The sequence below is a fragment of the Staurois parvus genome, unplaced genomic scaffold (genome assembly GCF_062004578.1).
Source record: "Staurois parvus isolate SC_StPar_1 unplaced genomic scaffold, SC_StPar_1.0 ptg000192l, whole genome shotgun sequence".
NCBI classification, from domain to species: Eukaryota; Metazoa; Chordata; class Amphibia; order Anura; family Ranidae; genus Staurois; species Staurois parvus.
The window spans coordinates 8,996,498-9,013,457 of NW_028317988.1; the positions used below are offsets into that span (position 1 = coordinate 8,996,498).

General features: G+C 42.4%; 2 long non-coding RNA genes across 3 annotated transcripts in view; one reads left to right on the forward strand and one right to left on the reverse strand.

Moving 5' to 3' along the window:
• The window catches only part of LOC149461799 (uncharacterized), a 135,924-nt gene extending 134,539 nt beyond the window's left edge, over nucleotides 1-1,385 (reverse strand). The window contains exon 1 of one of the 2 annotated variants that reach the window (XR_016312776.1): nucleotides 1,273-1,385. This is a non-coding gene — a long non-coding RNA (uncharacterized LOC149461799). The remainder of the gene's footprint in view (nucleotides 1-1,272) is intronic. The other variant, XR_016312777.1, reaches the window with a different exon arrangement.
• The window catches only part of LOC149461800 (uncharacterized), a 29,132-nt gene extending 13,449 nt beyond the window's left edge, over nucleotides 1-15,683 (forward strand). The window contains exon 3 of the long non-coding RNA XR_016312775.1: nucleotides 13,950-15,683. This is a non-coding gene — a long non-coding RNA (uncharacterized LOC149461800). The remainder of the gene's footprint in view (nucleotides 1-13,949) is intronic.
• Nucleotides 15,684-16,960: the final 1,277 nt, after the last annotated feature.

The window sequence follows — 16,960 nt, forward strand, 5'->3', positions numbered from 1 at the left end:
GACCGGGTAAAGTTGGAAGTGCCAGGGGCTCTCCAGATCGATCCCAGGACTGCGCTGGAGGGCACTGTTTGATAGGTAAGTCTGCCATAATGTACTAATATACCAGGTTTGCTAGCATATTATGGCATAAACCCACCTGCGGTGGCCCCAAAATAAAACTTTTACATCGGAGATCAGTAACAGAATGTATTATTCTCTTGTAATCAATAAGGATCCTTACTTTTATGAATTATTCCTTTTAATATTGGTTTCATTGGTTGAAATATTCAGCAAGGCTTGAAAGCCAAGCGTTAATTATGAATTTGGGACACTCTCATTTTGTGGTCAACTAAAATTAATTTACTCGATACATAAATATTTTGCAATCCAGTACAAAGAGAATTGACAGTTGTCACACAAACATTTTTTAAAGGATAGGTTCACCTTCAAAACATGTTATATTCTTCTTCCCCCAGCTGCTGTCACATTTTAAAATCGGCATGGCTGTGTGGGTGGAAGAATTTGCAAAAGAAAAAATTACAAGTCCCATGTGCCACTGCAGCAAACGGCTTGTAGTTCTCAATGGACTACAAGGGTGCTAATGAGCGCCCTCCAGCTTTCACACTGACAGCCTATACAGAGGTATGGGCAAGAAAGCTGAAGGGAGAGTGTGCAGGAGTCTGCCATTGCACCCGCAATCCACTGATCACGGGTTCAATGCTTTGCAGACTCCTGCAGGGAAAAATAATAAATGCACATTTTTTCTGGCAAATAGTAACAGAATCAGAATCCGTTTCACGGACTTGCCTCTTCCTCGAAATGCGTCAGCCTATTGGATGTCTACACTCCCTATTGTGGACTGTTACTCAGCGCGGTGTTGACCAAGCTGTTCTTTTATGACATGCCTTGACTTTATTGTCCTTTGTGAGTACAACACCTACTTTATTTCTTATTAAACATTTTATATGGTAATGCACTAGGCCAGTGTGCCCTCTGTTTGTTCATTGTCTGTTGCCTGTCTGTTTGAAACCTAGACTCTACTTAGGATTGGTTTGTCTATGCTTGATCTGATTATCAATCTGCTGGTTCTGCCTCTTTCTGATATTTCCTATGCACATATATGCTCAGTATGTCTGATGACTTACACTGTTCTAGCAACTGTCCTGCCTCTTAGTCTGCTAACACCCCTAGTGACAGAAAGGGTCTATAAAACTTTGTGATAGTAACTAAAGCTTAGTATATTCCATAATTTTCAGGTTACAGGGGGAGCTCAGGCATAATTTGTAGACTTACCCCCTAGTCTGCTCCCCTCCAGAACTGACTGATCCAACCTTGCCAACACCACTCTGTTGCCACTGCCATCTTCTCTGCTGCCTCTTCCATGCCTGTCATCTTCCCTTTTCAGCCACTGGGTGGCCACCGATGATGTGACTCCATCTATATTCAAGGCATCTTACAGATGCCAGAAGTGGGTAGTGGGTGTGCAAAAAAAAAAGATAGAAGAAAGGGGGAGAATTTTTTATTTTTTTTTTAAAGAGACATACAAAACCTCATATACAAGAAGCTCTACCCCCTAGCATTTTTTTTAGAGTTGTGTTTTACTTGAAGTGATCTCTTCCATCATAATTCTCATGCTTGTTAAATTGAAAAGGTAGCACTATTGATGCATTTCCTGAAACATTTTCATGCTGAGCTTGTGATAGTCAGCATCATTCCCTCTGCTATTCCGCAGCTGCTCTTTCTTTAGAAAAACAAATCAGGGCTGTTTGAAAAGACACTCCATGCCATCGGGACACTGGTGAGAAATATCACTCAGCCAGCTGTATTTATTTAGTAAGCTTTGGTGACAGGGCAGTTTTATTTTGTGTGATACAGTGCTGCATTGTGCAAAGGCTTTACCCAAACATCACAGAAGAGACAATGCAGCCATGCATTTGGGTGTACATTGGCATTGGTCCCAGTGCTCTGATGGCTCTAAATTATCTGAGGATAATGCACTGGCATTCATAAGCTCTGAGGTCCAACAGTTGTACTGTACTTCCCAACTTTCTCTTACTTTGACATATACATTAAGATAAAGTTGTTTAAAGTGTTACTAAACCCCGGACCTCGCATTCACTATATCTGGTCTTCCGCAGTACGTAGAACATGGAAATGCAATTATTTTAGTAAATATAAACTGCTAAATACCTTTTCTCATCAGCAGTCAGAGCAGTCTTGTGACGTCTATCAGTGTCCAGCTAAGCACTGGTAAAGCTTGTAGAAGGGTATTTCATTCTTCTCTGACTGTCCTATGAGGCTGCATAACCCCTGACCCTCTGGACAGTGCTGATTTAGCCTGTGATGATCACATGCACCCTCCCAAGATAAAAAAAAAACTCTCTAGCTTTACAAAAAAATAAACTGAGCATGTGCACTCCTAGAGATCTGTACTATCAGCAGATAGATTGGGGACAGTAGAAGACAGGGAGGATCAGAAAAGACAGAATCAAACAGCTTTTTAACACAATGTGGAGGATTGACCCCTTAGATTCCACAGTGAGTATAACAAGCATGCTTTACTGCATCTACAGACTGATTTTACTACTTTGAGTTTAGTAACATTTTTAAAGAGAAAAGACAGGTGCCACAAAAAAAAAGGTGAACAGTCTAGCTTTGACATTTGTAGGAAACCAAGATGAGTCAGTCTGTATCTGGTGTAAAAAATATACACAGTACCACACTACTCCGTTGATGAATGGTTTCCACAACCATGAGTTGTAATGTTCAATAGAAGCACAATATAATACACTTGTGATTTGTGCATGACCAAGCAAAGCGACATAGCCAGAACTTTCAGGTATGTTGTAGCATTTGATGTGCTCCCCTTCTGCCATAATGCAGCACCAGGTGCCTCAGTTGCCAATTCCCACACCCAGTTGCTCTCACATAGGAAGGAGTGGATGGTCTTTTGTCCAATGTCCCTTTCTAACTTGGGATTTACAGAGGGCTTTTTTTTCTTTTGCTCTGTCCAGCAAGTATGGAAGGTGTGTATAAGCAGCTGGAGGCAGGGAGTTACATAAAGAGTGCATTGGCACTGTCACAGAAGTAGTGTAGTGTCTGGTATGCTGAAGTGTAGTGTATGCTATAATCAAAATAAATATAGTTAATGATATTTTTGAGTAGAGATGAACAAAGCTGTACCCCAGGATTAAAGTGTATATGTGCTTTAGTCATTTCATTGCAAAACTCTAACCCTGAGAACGGGGGCGGACTGACCATTTGGAAACTCGGGCACTGCTCGAGGGTCTGGGGTCAGTAGGGGGCCCCATGAGATGCCCCTGGTACCTTTTTCATCGGCTTTTTTGAGTTTGGGCAAGGACACAGAGGCCCCATGATCCCCTATTGCCCGGGGGCCCCATAAGTTGTCAGTCTGCCCCTGCCTGAGAACCTTGTATGCATGGCACCCCAATACTGGGTCCTAGGATTTGCAGTATGAGTACCAGTGAGCTATGTCACTGTGTCCAACTAATGCAGAACTTCAAGCCTGATACACCCATCTGCCTGCAGGTACTCGGAGCTTGTAAGGGGCCTGCTTGTCACATGACCCAGATTTTGCAAGAATATTTGAGGTATTTTGCTCATTTTTTTCTTATAGGTGCACTGTCCATGCACTGGACCATGAGGTCCACTGGACCCGGAGGACCATGATAGGTGCACTGGACCAGGGGCGGACTGACCATTTGGAAACTCGGGCACTGCCCAAGGGCCCTGGGTCAGTAGGGGGCTCCATGAGATGCCCCTGTCCCCTATCTTTTTCATAGGTTTTTTTGAGTTTGAGCAAGGACACAGGGGCCCATGATGCCCTATTGCCCGGGGGCCCCATGAGTTGTCAGTCCGCCCCTGCACTGGACCATGAGGAGTTTTCAAAACAATGTTTTCATTGGCTGCCTAAAATCCCACCTTTATATTACAGGTTTAAAATATTATAATAGTAAGCTTATGTTATGTTTTAAAAACAGAAGTGGTCCAAGGGCTATAATGATTATATCATGCCCATTCCGAAAATTTCCAGGCACTTATAGAGCCATAAGATATTAAGGAAGCACCCTTTATTAAGGAACTGCTGCCAAAGATAAAACACCTCAGGGTTCAAGAGACATTGAGGATTATTCACTAAAAATAGAGCAAAATCTGCAAAAAAATCTGCAAAATCTGGTGCAGATCTGCACAGAAACTAATCAGCTTTCAGGTTTCATTGTCAAAGCTTAATTGAACAAGCTGAAGTTAGAAGCTGATTGGCTACCATGCACAGCTGCACCAGATTCTGAGTGCTCTTGATTTAGTAAATCTCTCCCATGTCGCATGAGACTCAACACAATCATCCTACCTAATTACCCAGTTACTGGGTGACACTTTGGGGTTTATTTACTAAAGCTGGAGAGTCCAAAATCAGACTCCCTTCTGCATAGAAACCAATCAGCTTCCAGGTTTCATTGCCAAAGCTTCATTGAACAAGCTGAGGTTAGAAGCTGATTGGTTTCTATGCAGAAGGGAGTCTGATTTTGGACTCTCCAGCTTTAGTAAATAAACCCCTTTGTGTTCAGATGGTTTCAATGTGCCTGGGGCAGCAAAGTAGTGTCTCCTTAAATTTTGTACATGTCGAGATATGTCTGTCTTGATGCACTTTCCTTCTTACGATATGCTTGTTGACTTTACTGTATGTCTTGATATGGTTTAAAACTTCAAAATGTATTCTAAAAAAAAAAACACCCCAGAAAGGACAGGGGCAGCAATGAGAACCAGGCAGGGGTCTAACCAGGGCTCAGTTTCCAATAATGGAATTTGCGAACACAATTGGTACACTTTGATTCAATACCTCTTTTTAAAGAGTACATTTTATTGTTTTATTGCTACAAACCCAATCGATAAAATTGTGACAATGTTTAATGTCTGTATTTCTGCTGATGATGGGAAAAACATGTGTAGTCAACAATTAAACAAGAAAAAGCCACCTCTTCGTCTCACCTGTAGGCCAATGCCTACTCTACTTAATGGTAAATTCAGGCCTAACTAAAATCCCAAAGCTTTAACACAATGATAAGGATTTTTTTGTAGCCTCATGATTTTAATTTTCAAATCTCATTGGATATCAAAAAAATTTCACTATTTCAAAAAACAAGAATACCTAGTGTCTTAGATTTGTGAATTGAGCTTCTGCTCCTAACACTTTTCTTGTGCTGCTAAAAAGTTTTGGTTGAATTAAATTTAAAAAAATGTGCTCTTGTAGAATCAAGACATGAATATTCAGCATATAGTTATGCTATCTACAATGTATACAAATGTTCTTTAAAGTAAAGCTTCAGAAGGTGAGATAAGCTATGGCATTCTAATTCTACCAGTACATGGTTTCTCATTGATTCCTTTAAAAGAAAGATTCAGAGACATTGGTTATTATTTCTGGAAAATGTCACTGTATTAATTTGTAGGAGAACCTTAAAGCTTGAAACTTACACTCACCGGCCACTTTATTAGGTACACCTTGCTAGTGCCAAGAAAATATCTCCCACACCATTACACCACCAGCACCAACAGGCTGAACCATTGATACAAGGCAGGATGGATCCATGCTTTCATGTTGCGTATGCCAAATTCTGACCCTACCATCTGAATGTCGCAGCAACCAATCTGCCCATTCTCCTCTGACCTCTGACATCCACAAGGCATTTTCGTCCACACAACTGCCACTCACTGGACATTTTCTCTTTTTCAGACCATTCTCTGTAAACCCTAGAGATGGTTGTGCATGAAAATCCCAGTAGATCAGCAGTTTTTGAAATACTCAGTCCAGCCTGTCTGGCACCAACAACCATGCCACATTCAAAGTCACTTTATCCCCCTTTCTTCCCCATTCTGATGCTCAGTTTGAACTTCAGCAAGTCATCTTCATCATGTCTTCATGCCTAAATGCATTGAGTTGCTGCCATGAGATTGGCTGATCAGCAATTTCTGCTACCAAGCAATTGAACAGGTGTACCTAATAAAGTGGCCGCTGAGTGTATGTTCGTGCTAAATAAGTCTTTTTATCCAGGTCTGTTCAGAACATTGCATTCATTAAACCTTCTAGTAATAAAATCTGTTGTTTGGCTGCAGTGATAAACATGGCATCTCTAGTGTCTCTTCATCTTCTACTTTATAATATTAGATTCTAACTCATCCTACGTTTTTACCACTGCCCTCCATGCTTATTGAGAACATTGGATCCACAGGCAATCTCAATGGAAAAAAGGATCTCATTTCAAATTAAAGGGCAACTATATTTTATACTGTATATTGTTTATCTTTGGCTAAATGAAGTAGCAGTGAATGAAGCATATGACTTGAACTAAGTCAAGAGATCTTCCTAGCAAAGTATAAAGCAATTTCTCCAATAACAAGTATTTCTGTAGTTAGAAGAATTTAAAGTGGAAGTAACCCACTTTTGTATCCTTTACCTACAGGTAAGCTTACAATAAAGCTTACCTGTAGGTAAAATAAATATCTCCTAAACGTGCACCGTTTAGGAGATATTCACTTGTTTTGCCAGCTGGTGCATGTGCTCTGAAGGAACGGCATACCCGTGCCATTCCTACAGAGTACCGTGTTGTGTCCCGAGACTCCCTCGCTCATGCGCGGAGTAGCATCATCGCGGCTCGGCCAGTCAGAAAGCTAGAACTCAGAAACCTGGAAGGAATACCAGGTGAAGATGGAAGCCTCTACAGCGGGGACACCGCGCTGCTGGAGGGCTTAATTTTAAGGTACGTCCTGCATAATGTGCTAGTATGCAATGCTTACTAGCTCATTATGACATTACCTTCCAGGGGATTTTTTTATTTCTTTTCTCAAGCTGCGATTTACTACCGCTTTAACATGCAAACTGATTTTGCTCACGGTTGGCCTAGGTCTGGGAGACCCTTCCATGATCTTCCCAATGCTGCTCTTGCTGTGTTTTATTCCTAGTTTTTATTGCTGGTAGCCTAAGGAATAAAACTACCACTCATGAAAAAACACAGCTGTGGGGGGCGTGTCCAAGATGGCGCCGGGTGCAGACGTCTCCTCCTGAGCTCCGGCACCCTGATCCTCCATCCGCTGCCATCCGGGGAGCGGGGGCCACCCGCGACGTATCCCTGGCTGCCCGGACCTTGTCTGACATCCGAGGAGGGGTGTCGAGCAACTCTGCCCCTTCTCTGAGCATCTGGGGCGCGGGGCGGTTTGAGGCCTACCGCGGCGTGTGAAGCCGTGGTCTTTCCTAAATCCGCGGCCGGAGCGGATTGCTGCCGCCGCCGGATCACCGCACCTTCACCCTGCCCATCCAGCTCTGGATACAAGTCAGCTATTGGGACGGGCTGGGTGGGTCCCCCTGATCCTCCTGGTGGCCCTGTGGATTACACCATATCCCTGCAGGATCACAGTGAGATACTGGTGATCTGATTTGCTGCAGGAATAGAGCTGGAGGAGGGAAGGAATTCTTCCTAATAACCCCCTTCCCCAGTGGATAAATCAGGAGTGCCTGAGCTATATATATTTTGGCAGCCTCTACTCAGCCTGCATAACCGGCCTGGGTACCATAATCATCTACATTTTACTGGCTGCGGCATTATGTTGAACCTTCTGTGAACACCTCCCCGGTGGGGGACACGTACGCGAGCCAGGGGGAAAATGCCAACGTGACCTCCCTGTGCCGTGCCACCGAGCTATTTCTTTCGGCCATTGAGCTTTTACACCCTAACGCGTCACTTCAATAGTCTGAGGGTGCCTTGGAAACCTGTGGAACACTCCCGGCAATGCACCGCACTCCCCACACTAAACTTAAACATCGGGCCCGACAACAATCCTCTCCACAGGGCCACATCGCTAAGCTGATACCTAGCCCGCCTGAGCCTGACGACAACACCCAGCTTCCAGGTGATCCTGAGTGTGACGGAGATAGTCAGCGGCAATTCCCATCGGGGATGGCTGATTCTCTTGAACACAATCCCGAAGCCTTGCTACACAAATTCCGTGCTATAGTGCGAGAGGAGATTACAGCTGCCTCGCGCAAATTATCTTCTGATCTGGCGAGAGGCCTAAAGGAGTTGGGCCTGCGCGCCCATCAGTTGGAGCAACGTATGGATCTGGCGACTACAGTCTTGGAAGGTCATGAACAAGAAGTGGAAGATCTACATGCTGAGCTGGATACTTTGAAGGATAAGTCAATTCCAAGCCTCTTCGCCTGTGGATCTTCGCGTCACTTCCGGGAGCTTAAACTGGAACTGCCACAATCCCAGAGTGAGGAGACTCCAATCCCTACGCGTCTTCGAAATTCCCAGTCTTCGCGTAAATCTCCTTCTCCTTCTAGTCAAAATGGTCCACAGGCCCTCCAATCTCTACGGGCCCAACGTTTTCAGGAAGTCTCCGCAACTTGATGTTTAAAAGCTGGCCGTCAGTATATAGCTTAGTCCCATGTGGATTTTTGCTGCCACCTTCTGGACTTGATTCTGGATCTGTTCGGGGATTTTATATCTCCGTGTGTTTTATCTCTTCCAATCCAGAGTAGATGTTTCTTTTCTCTGCACTGATTGGCTGAGATCTCTATAGTCCTGCGAGTTTCGGATTGCTTATTTACGGGTGTATTAGCCTCAGTTGTTTGTATAATATTTTTGTATTTTATATCCATGCCGAGTTGTCCCGGTGGATGGTCGTGTCCCCCACCGAGCTGGCTAGCGGTCTGGTCTTCTGTCCCGCCCGCTACCTAGCCTTTATGTGGGTGTTTTACCCACAATTGATAACTATATTGTTTGAATCAACCTCCATGTTTCACAGATATCTTGCTTGTATATCAGATGTCTTCTCCTTTCTTTTTCGTCTCTTTCTCTTTGTCCTTTGTCATGTGTGTTTTGTGTTTTTGTAAATTTTTTTCCAGGGCTCCCGGGGACTGCAGTGGATTTACTCTTCCTTTTTTTAGATCTCCATGTCGTTGAACTGGTTATCACTGAATGTCCAGGGGATGAACTCTCCACAGAAACGGGTAAAGATATTTAAGTTTTTCTGGGCTCGCCAAGTTGACATTGCTTGTTTGCAAGAAACTCACTTCTCCACTAATTCTGCCCCAAAATATTTGATGCACGTTACCCTCAGATATTTCAAGCTAATGGCCCCACTAAACAGAGAGGCGTATTGGTCGCCTTCCATAGTAAAACTCCATTTGTCTGTGTGAGGCGTATTGCTGATCCCAATGGCAGATACCTTCTGCTCCAGGGCACGATTCATGGAATAGATGTTACCATACTGTCCTACTACGCTCCTAACGTTAACCCTGGGCCTTTTTTGTCGCACCTATGTTCTCTTCTGGCTACACACCAACGGGGTACGCTTTTGATGGCAGGGGATTCAAACTTAGTGCTAAACCCTGCATTAGATAAATATCCAGTAGAGCGCTCTGACCCTTCCGCATCAGCGAAGTCCTTTGTACGCATGTTAAATACCCATGATCTGGTAGATTTATGGCGTGAATTTCATCCTCGGGGGAAAGACTACACTTATTATTCACACCCTCATCATTCTCATTCCAGAATTGACCATGCATTCGTTTCACGTAAACACCTCCCTTTGGTTCGCTCTATTTCTATTTTAACGGTCCCATGGTCAGATCATGAGCCTATTCTGGTAGTCTGCCGATCTCTCCTATGTAGGCCGGCCTCCTCTTCCTGGATAATGAACGACTCCTTGCTTTCGCTGAAGGAGATTCAGACAGAGCTACATCGTAAGTCTCAGGAATATTTCCAATTAAATTCGGGTTCTGTCTCTTCTTCAGTAACATTATGGGAAGCATACAAGGCGGTTCTTAGGGGTCATATTATCCACATAGCTTCGAGGCGAAAGAAGGAAAGGAAGTTTAAACAACGTCAGTTGGAATCGAAGTTAGCTTCTGTGTCGGCCCAATTTAAACAGTCACCTTCCCCGTCGAATCGTAGACTGTTGGATCAGGCTAGAATTGGATCTGTGCTTAACAGATGAGGCTGAGCGTTCCTTACGTTGGACTCATCAGAAATGGTATAGTAAAGCAAACAAACCAGACTCTATGTTAGCCCGTAGATTGCGTTCTTTCGCGCAACATCCCAAACCGATATCTTTACGTACTCGTCACAATACCCTTACGAGTAACCCTGTAGCGGTCTTGGAGGCGTTCCGGCACTGACTAGCTAAACTTTACTCTGATCCCACTCGGGCTGACCCTCAGTCTATTTCTGACTTTTTAGCTCATCTGCCCCTGCCTACTTTAACGCCGGCCCATAAGGATTTGATGGACCGTAATATCCAAGTATCTGAGGTTTTGCAATGCATAGCAGACCTGAAAACGGGCAAACGCCCAGGTCCTGACGGATATACGGCACTATATTATAGGAAATTAGCTGATGTGCTCGCTCCCCACCTTGCCGCTATGTTTAACGCGGTGAAGGGAGGTTCAAATTTTTCCCCAGACTCCTTGACTGCTAATGTGGTTATGATCCCTAAACCGGATCGAGATCACTCTTCTTGGGCAAATTATAGGCCTATTTCTCTTATCAATATCGACATGAAGATTCTTACTAAGATCTTGGCTACTCGATTGAATTTCTTCCTTTCTCGTCTGGTCAAAAAGGACCAGGTGGGATTTGTTCCCCACAGGCAGGCTGGAGATGCTATCAGACGTATTTTGCAATTGCAACATTTGGCCCATACTCGTAAACTCGATATGATGCTGTTATCCTTAGACATCAATAAGGCCTTCGACACTTTATCCTGGCCGTATCTCCTATCGGTCCTTCACCGCTTTGGTTTTGGCCCTTCCTTCTTACGATGGATCTCTTCACTATACACATCCCCTCAAGCAAAGCTTAGATACTACGGATTTCAGTCTTCTACGTTCTCGGTTGCCAGAGGCACTAGACAGGGTTGCCCGCTTTCCCCTTTACTTTTTATCTTAGCCTTGGAACCGTTGGCTGAAGCCATCCGTTTACATCCTGATATTAAGGGGATTGATGTGGCAGGCTCCCAGCATAAATTGTCTTTGTTTGCGGATGATATATTATTGTCAATCTCGAACCCGGGGATTACTTTGCCCAATTTGCTCGCAGTTCTCGATTCCTTTGCCACCCTTTCAGGTTTACATGTCAACCCAGCAAAATCAAGAGCTATGTCAGTTACCCTCTCACCATCACTTTTGGCTACTTTGAAGCAAACGTTCCCTTTTCAATGGCTTTTGGCATTACCATATTTGGGAATTAAGCTTACCCCGACCTATGATGGACTGTATCAGGCTAACTTCCCCACTGTTTTTCATGAGCTGACTGAGTTATTGTCCTCTTGGTCTCATTTCCCGCTTTCTTGGTTCGGCAGAATTAATGCAATCCGTATGACCTATCTCCCAAAACGTCTTTACCTATTTCGTGTTTTGCCAGTTCCAGTACCTTCGCATATATTGCGTATCCATCAACGAAAACTTCTGTCCTTTATTTGGAGCTCCTCTCGACCAAGAATTAGCAAACATATCTTATTCACGCGATGGAGTGCAGGCGGGTTATCTGTTCCGAATCTCCAGTCTTATTATTTGGCGGCTAACATTGTCCCTTTGGCTCATGTTCATGCATCTCATCACTTCCCTCTGTGGGCTGTTGTAGATATGATGGACTCTCACCCGATACCGCTCTCCTCCTTGCCATGGCTTCCTATCTCTCAAGGTCCATCTACCCTTAGCCCAATGCTGACGCTTTTGCTACGTCTTTGGGATTCTATCAAATATTCCGCTGGCCTTATCTCTCCTCACCTGCCGCTGTTACGTCTATTGCATAACCCAATATTCCCTCCGGGTAGGGATAATCCTAGACAGTTTGCATGGTGGCAGGCGCATGGTTTTTATGATGTTCACTCACTCCTATCTCCCACTAGAATAATTACCTTTGACGCTCTGCACTCTTCTTATAATATCCCTCTTCGAGAACATTTTGGTTATCTTCAACTTTGTCACTTCCTAAATACACTAATACGTACGCATCCGGGACCTTATCGTCTGTCCCCCTTTGAAAGCCAGTGCAGACATAGACCTCATGCCCCAGGTTTGATCTCTTTGATTTATTCTTCCATTATATCTTATAGAACCCCTCCGGTTCGTTCCTATCATCAGCATTGGCAGTCTGAATTAGGGGGGACCCTGGATCAGCAGGACTGGCAGAACATGACCCAAACATTATCTAAATGCTCTAGGAATGTCATTACCCTTGAGAATGCCTACAAAATTCTATACCGATGGTATTATATGCCTGCTCGTCTAGCTAGTTTTATCCCTACATATTCCCCGGTCTGTTTTCGGGGTTGCCAACAATTGGGCACCATGGCTCACATCTGGTGGACTTGCCCTAAAGTAAGCAGATTATGGATTAGGGTGTATGCCCTCCTCCGCACAGACATTAAACGTAACCCGTATGAAGCGCTTCTATTTAAACCACTGGAGGGTCTTCTCCGTTCTGAACGGCAGCTGGCATCACACTTATTTATGGCAACTAAATTGACAATTGCAAGGGCTTGGAAGACTCCTGTCTTTAGTTTTGAGGCTGTCAAAAACCGGATGAACTTCATAATGGTTAATGAAAAATTGACGGCCATATTGTTGGATACCCATACAAAATCTTTGCAGATATGGCGTCCCTGGTTGGATATAGCTCAACCCTCGAAATTTGACCAGTCCCTTCTGTCGATATGAGGATGGATTTTGCTGTGATCCCCTCGGAGCCCCAACACCCCCCCCCCCTTTTTTTTTTTTTTTTTTTTCTGTTGTTGTTTGTGCTGTCCGTGTCTCTCTACTGTTTGTCTTTTCCTACCCTGCTGTTCAATCTGTCCTTAAACATATTTTACGGATTGTGCTTGCTGTTTTCTGCGCTACGTCCGCAGTACTATTTATGCAATTTAGATTTCTTTATACACTCTAGGATATGATCAGGTACAATTTTTTGGAGAGGCCTCTTCTCGTGCCTCTCCCGTTTTCTATAATGTTGATGTAGCAAAAATTCTCTTTAGAGTTTACATTATCATTGACCCACAAAGGTTTGTTAAACATTCCCTTTTAACCCCTTCCCCCATCCTTTCCTACAGGGCTTCTATGTAAACTCTTCAATTTATGCCTTTATTGATGCATGCCTTGAACCAGCTTTTCGTCATTTAATATGATTTATAATTGTTGGTCATTGAATTTATGCTCAGAATGTCTGTTTATCTTTGTTTAATATTCAATAAAGCTCTTTGTAAAAGAAAAAACACAGCTGTACACATTAAAGAAGAAAAAAAATCACACACTCATATGTGGAATCACTGCAATCATCAAGATTAGGAAAAAATTTTTGCAGGTTTTTCAGGTGGTGTTACATGGTCGTAGCATAAACATTTACAGCTAAATTTAAAGATTTTTTTTATACTGTTTGGGGCCAGATTTCTTCTGCTAATTAGAAAAAAAAATCAGGAGATATCTACATAACATAGGCCACCTCAAACCATTTCAACCACCTCTCTTGAATGGAGAAAACCAAAGACCCCCATGGCTCTTTTGCTTCTGTGTGTGAGTTTGGACTACTTTTTTAAAATGAATTTTTTTTCTATGAGTGCATCCTTTTCTTCCACTGACACTGTGACATTACATTGACTTTTCTGCTATTTCTCTTATCAAAAGCAAATACTAAAACAATAAAATATTACATTATATATTAAAATTACAATAGTTTGGAGATAGACCTCTCTTCTGAGTCCCTCTCCAGGGGCACCCGCTCAAAGCCACAGAGGGCAGGCTTCCCCAGATAGCATTGACCCCTGACAGATTCAACCAATCAGCATAATAAATAGTTATTTAAATAAACACATAAATAAATGAGAAAAGCAGAACAGAAATAAAAATATCCATTTAAAAGTTTCAAAATGTATTTTTTTATTATTATTATTTTTTTCAGACAGCTTCAAGGGCCTTCTGCCACCCTCTCCGAACCATGCTACAAGACCAAAATGGCTGACTGTATCCCAGCATATGAAAGAGAAGACAAAATGCAATATAATACAAGAAGAAGCTTCTAGGATGTTTCTACAAAACCTTTCCCGATGGCTGCAGGGATGCCTCTGCTACTTACCCATTGTACCTCCACTACCCAAGGAGGACATGACCCCAAATTAATTTTTTCTGTGGCGGAACATATATTTACAGAATCAAGGGTACACACTGTTCCTGCTAGGTGGTGGTTACTGTTAGCTGTTGTTACTATTGCCTCTGAATTCCTCTCATGACAGCATTTCTTAATTTCTGGTTTGTAAATGACTGGTGCTAGCCACCAATGCCAGTGCTGATCTAGTTAGTTCCTGGCGTAGTCTCATTCCAACCTATTATCCTCCCCCTTCCCAAAACAAAATGAATCACAAAATAGACAGATAAGGTAGAGAAATACATTAAATGTAAATAAAACTCTGAAATGTAAAACTTTAAAAACGTTATTTCCTTTTTAAAAGACACCTTCAAGAGCCTTCTGCCTGAAGTTTCAGATTGCTGTCTAAATGTGGTACATCGGCCCGGCTAATTGAAAAATTACTTTCATATTTACCCAAGGGCTGGCACATTTTTGTTACCAGGACCGCTATTTGTACTTTGCAATGCCTTGCCATAAAAACGGGATGCCACATGCTGCTTTTTAGGGTTAAAAAGCAGCATGTGGCATCCCGTTTTCAAACCCAGAGGGAAGAAGCTCTATTTTCAGGTTACCATGATAGATGCCTGCTGTGAAATCCATTCTTACTTTTAACTTGCTGTCGTTCTTACAACTGACTACTAAGAGAACGACCTTTTTTCTCACTGACTTGTTTAAAATTAGTTTTTTGAATCATACCCTTTGGTAAACTGAAACCCATTGAGGCTTATGCTTCAAAAGATGCAAAAGAGATTGACATTTCTTTAAAAAATTGTGGCTCCCCATTCCTTTTTTTTCTCTTTTTCCTTTGCTGTACCCAACTTTTCTTCCTCACTGGTCCCCTTTACCCCTTCCCCTCATTTGCCAACTTCTCTATTTGACTTCCTTTGTGGTCTTACATTTTTTTTCCTCTCTCCCCACAATAAAGGTGCCCCTCATTCCTTCATGGGCAGTATCGAATAAGCAGGTGTAATATTCAGAATATAGCTAATTCACAACTCCCAATGGTTTCCCATGAGCTTTACCGAGATTCTCTTTAAATGGGCCAATATGTACTATATAAATATTGCTCTGGTCAACATCCCCTTTAATACATGTACATGACTTTCTCCAATTATCCATCATTGGACACCCAGAGCATCCCTTGTATTTCTTTTTTACATTTTACTGTTTCATTCACCTCGTTTTCAAAAGGGTTGAGATGTTTCAATAATGTTTTTGTACAAATGTTACTATGTTATGTACAGTATATGTACCATGCTCAACCTCATTACTTTTCAATTAAATCAAAGTGAAAGAAAGAAAAAGTGATATTGTGTACAAACAAAATATAAAATATAAAAAAAAAATGTTAACATATGGAGCAATGTATGCACTGCCAAGGTATAGTGTCGCTATTGGGAATCCCAGAAATGACCCTTAGTGATTCTGCAACAGAGTGTAGAAAATTAAGGGACCCACAAAGCTGTAAATTGAAGGATTTATGTACCATGAGTCCTCCCACACTTTTTTTTTTCCTTTTAATAGCAACATGATCCTCAGACATGTGATGGGCTTCCCATGCCATTTTGTTGAATTTGTCTCCAGAAGTTGCTGGTTTGGATTCTACATCTTCTGAATTATAAATATTTTGACCTATTCAGCTGAACTGCTAGCAAATCAAATAGAGACATATTTGAGCAACATTAGTTCTAATCATGAATCAGCATCCTCAACATTTTGTTCAATCTGCATAATTTAACACAATATTATTATTTGATGAAACTGTAATTTATATCCCTAGGTGCCTGTGGCTGTACATGATATATATAGGAAATAAACTAGGGCTGCACCGAAATTTAGATGGCTGAAACATTTTGGCGGAAAACACCCCTATCAGCCGTTGGCCGTTATGCAAAAAAGCACCTATACAGGTGCTGAAAATAACTCCTCCCCCTCATCGCTGCTGCCGTCCGCCATTGCCGCCTCGCCCCTCGTCACCCTGTGCCACTGCCTGCACACCACTGCTATCACCAGCCGCCGCTCGGTAGTTATCAGCCTTACCTGAGAAACCACTGAATGGTCTTGGCACTGGGCATAGAGATAAGTGAAGGAGAGATGGTCTCCACTCATCTCTATGCCCTTGGAGGGCCAGAGTGATGTCACTTCCGGTTCATGAGGAGTACATTTACCTCAATACAGTTCTGATATCAATGTCTAAATCAATGTTACTCCATGGACTAATTAGTGCTCTTATGTGGTCATTATGTGGGCTCCCCTTCCCTGCTGACCTCCCTTGACAGTCCTGGCACTCACCCCTGGGTTGTTTTGCAGCAGATTTTAGTGCGATTTGGAAATCAAAGTTCCCCACTAGGTGTGAATAGGTATATTTCTTCTGTGTACTGTATGTAAATGTTTACCTGTAAATTGGGTGATATATGGTATATACATTAACATCAGTTCTTCTTCTGAAAATGGACATCTCATTATGAAAATAAAACAAAAAAAAGTCCCCAAATTTCCTTAAGGCAGCCTAATAACCTACCAGTTGATGACAATTGCTAATGTATTCAATGATCAAATAGAACACATGTGAGTTTTAAACACATGAAGTGAAACAATAAGTTAGACCACCTAATAAATTTCACTAACTTAAAAAATTAGACTAGAAATCAATAAGGCAATCAATCAGCCTAATTAATACATCAAATCAACAAAGGATGAACAAACTGATAACAAATAATGATCAAGTATCAAATAAATTAGCCAAAAAGTAATCAATTCAAAAGTCAATTTACTGCATAAATTCA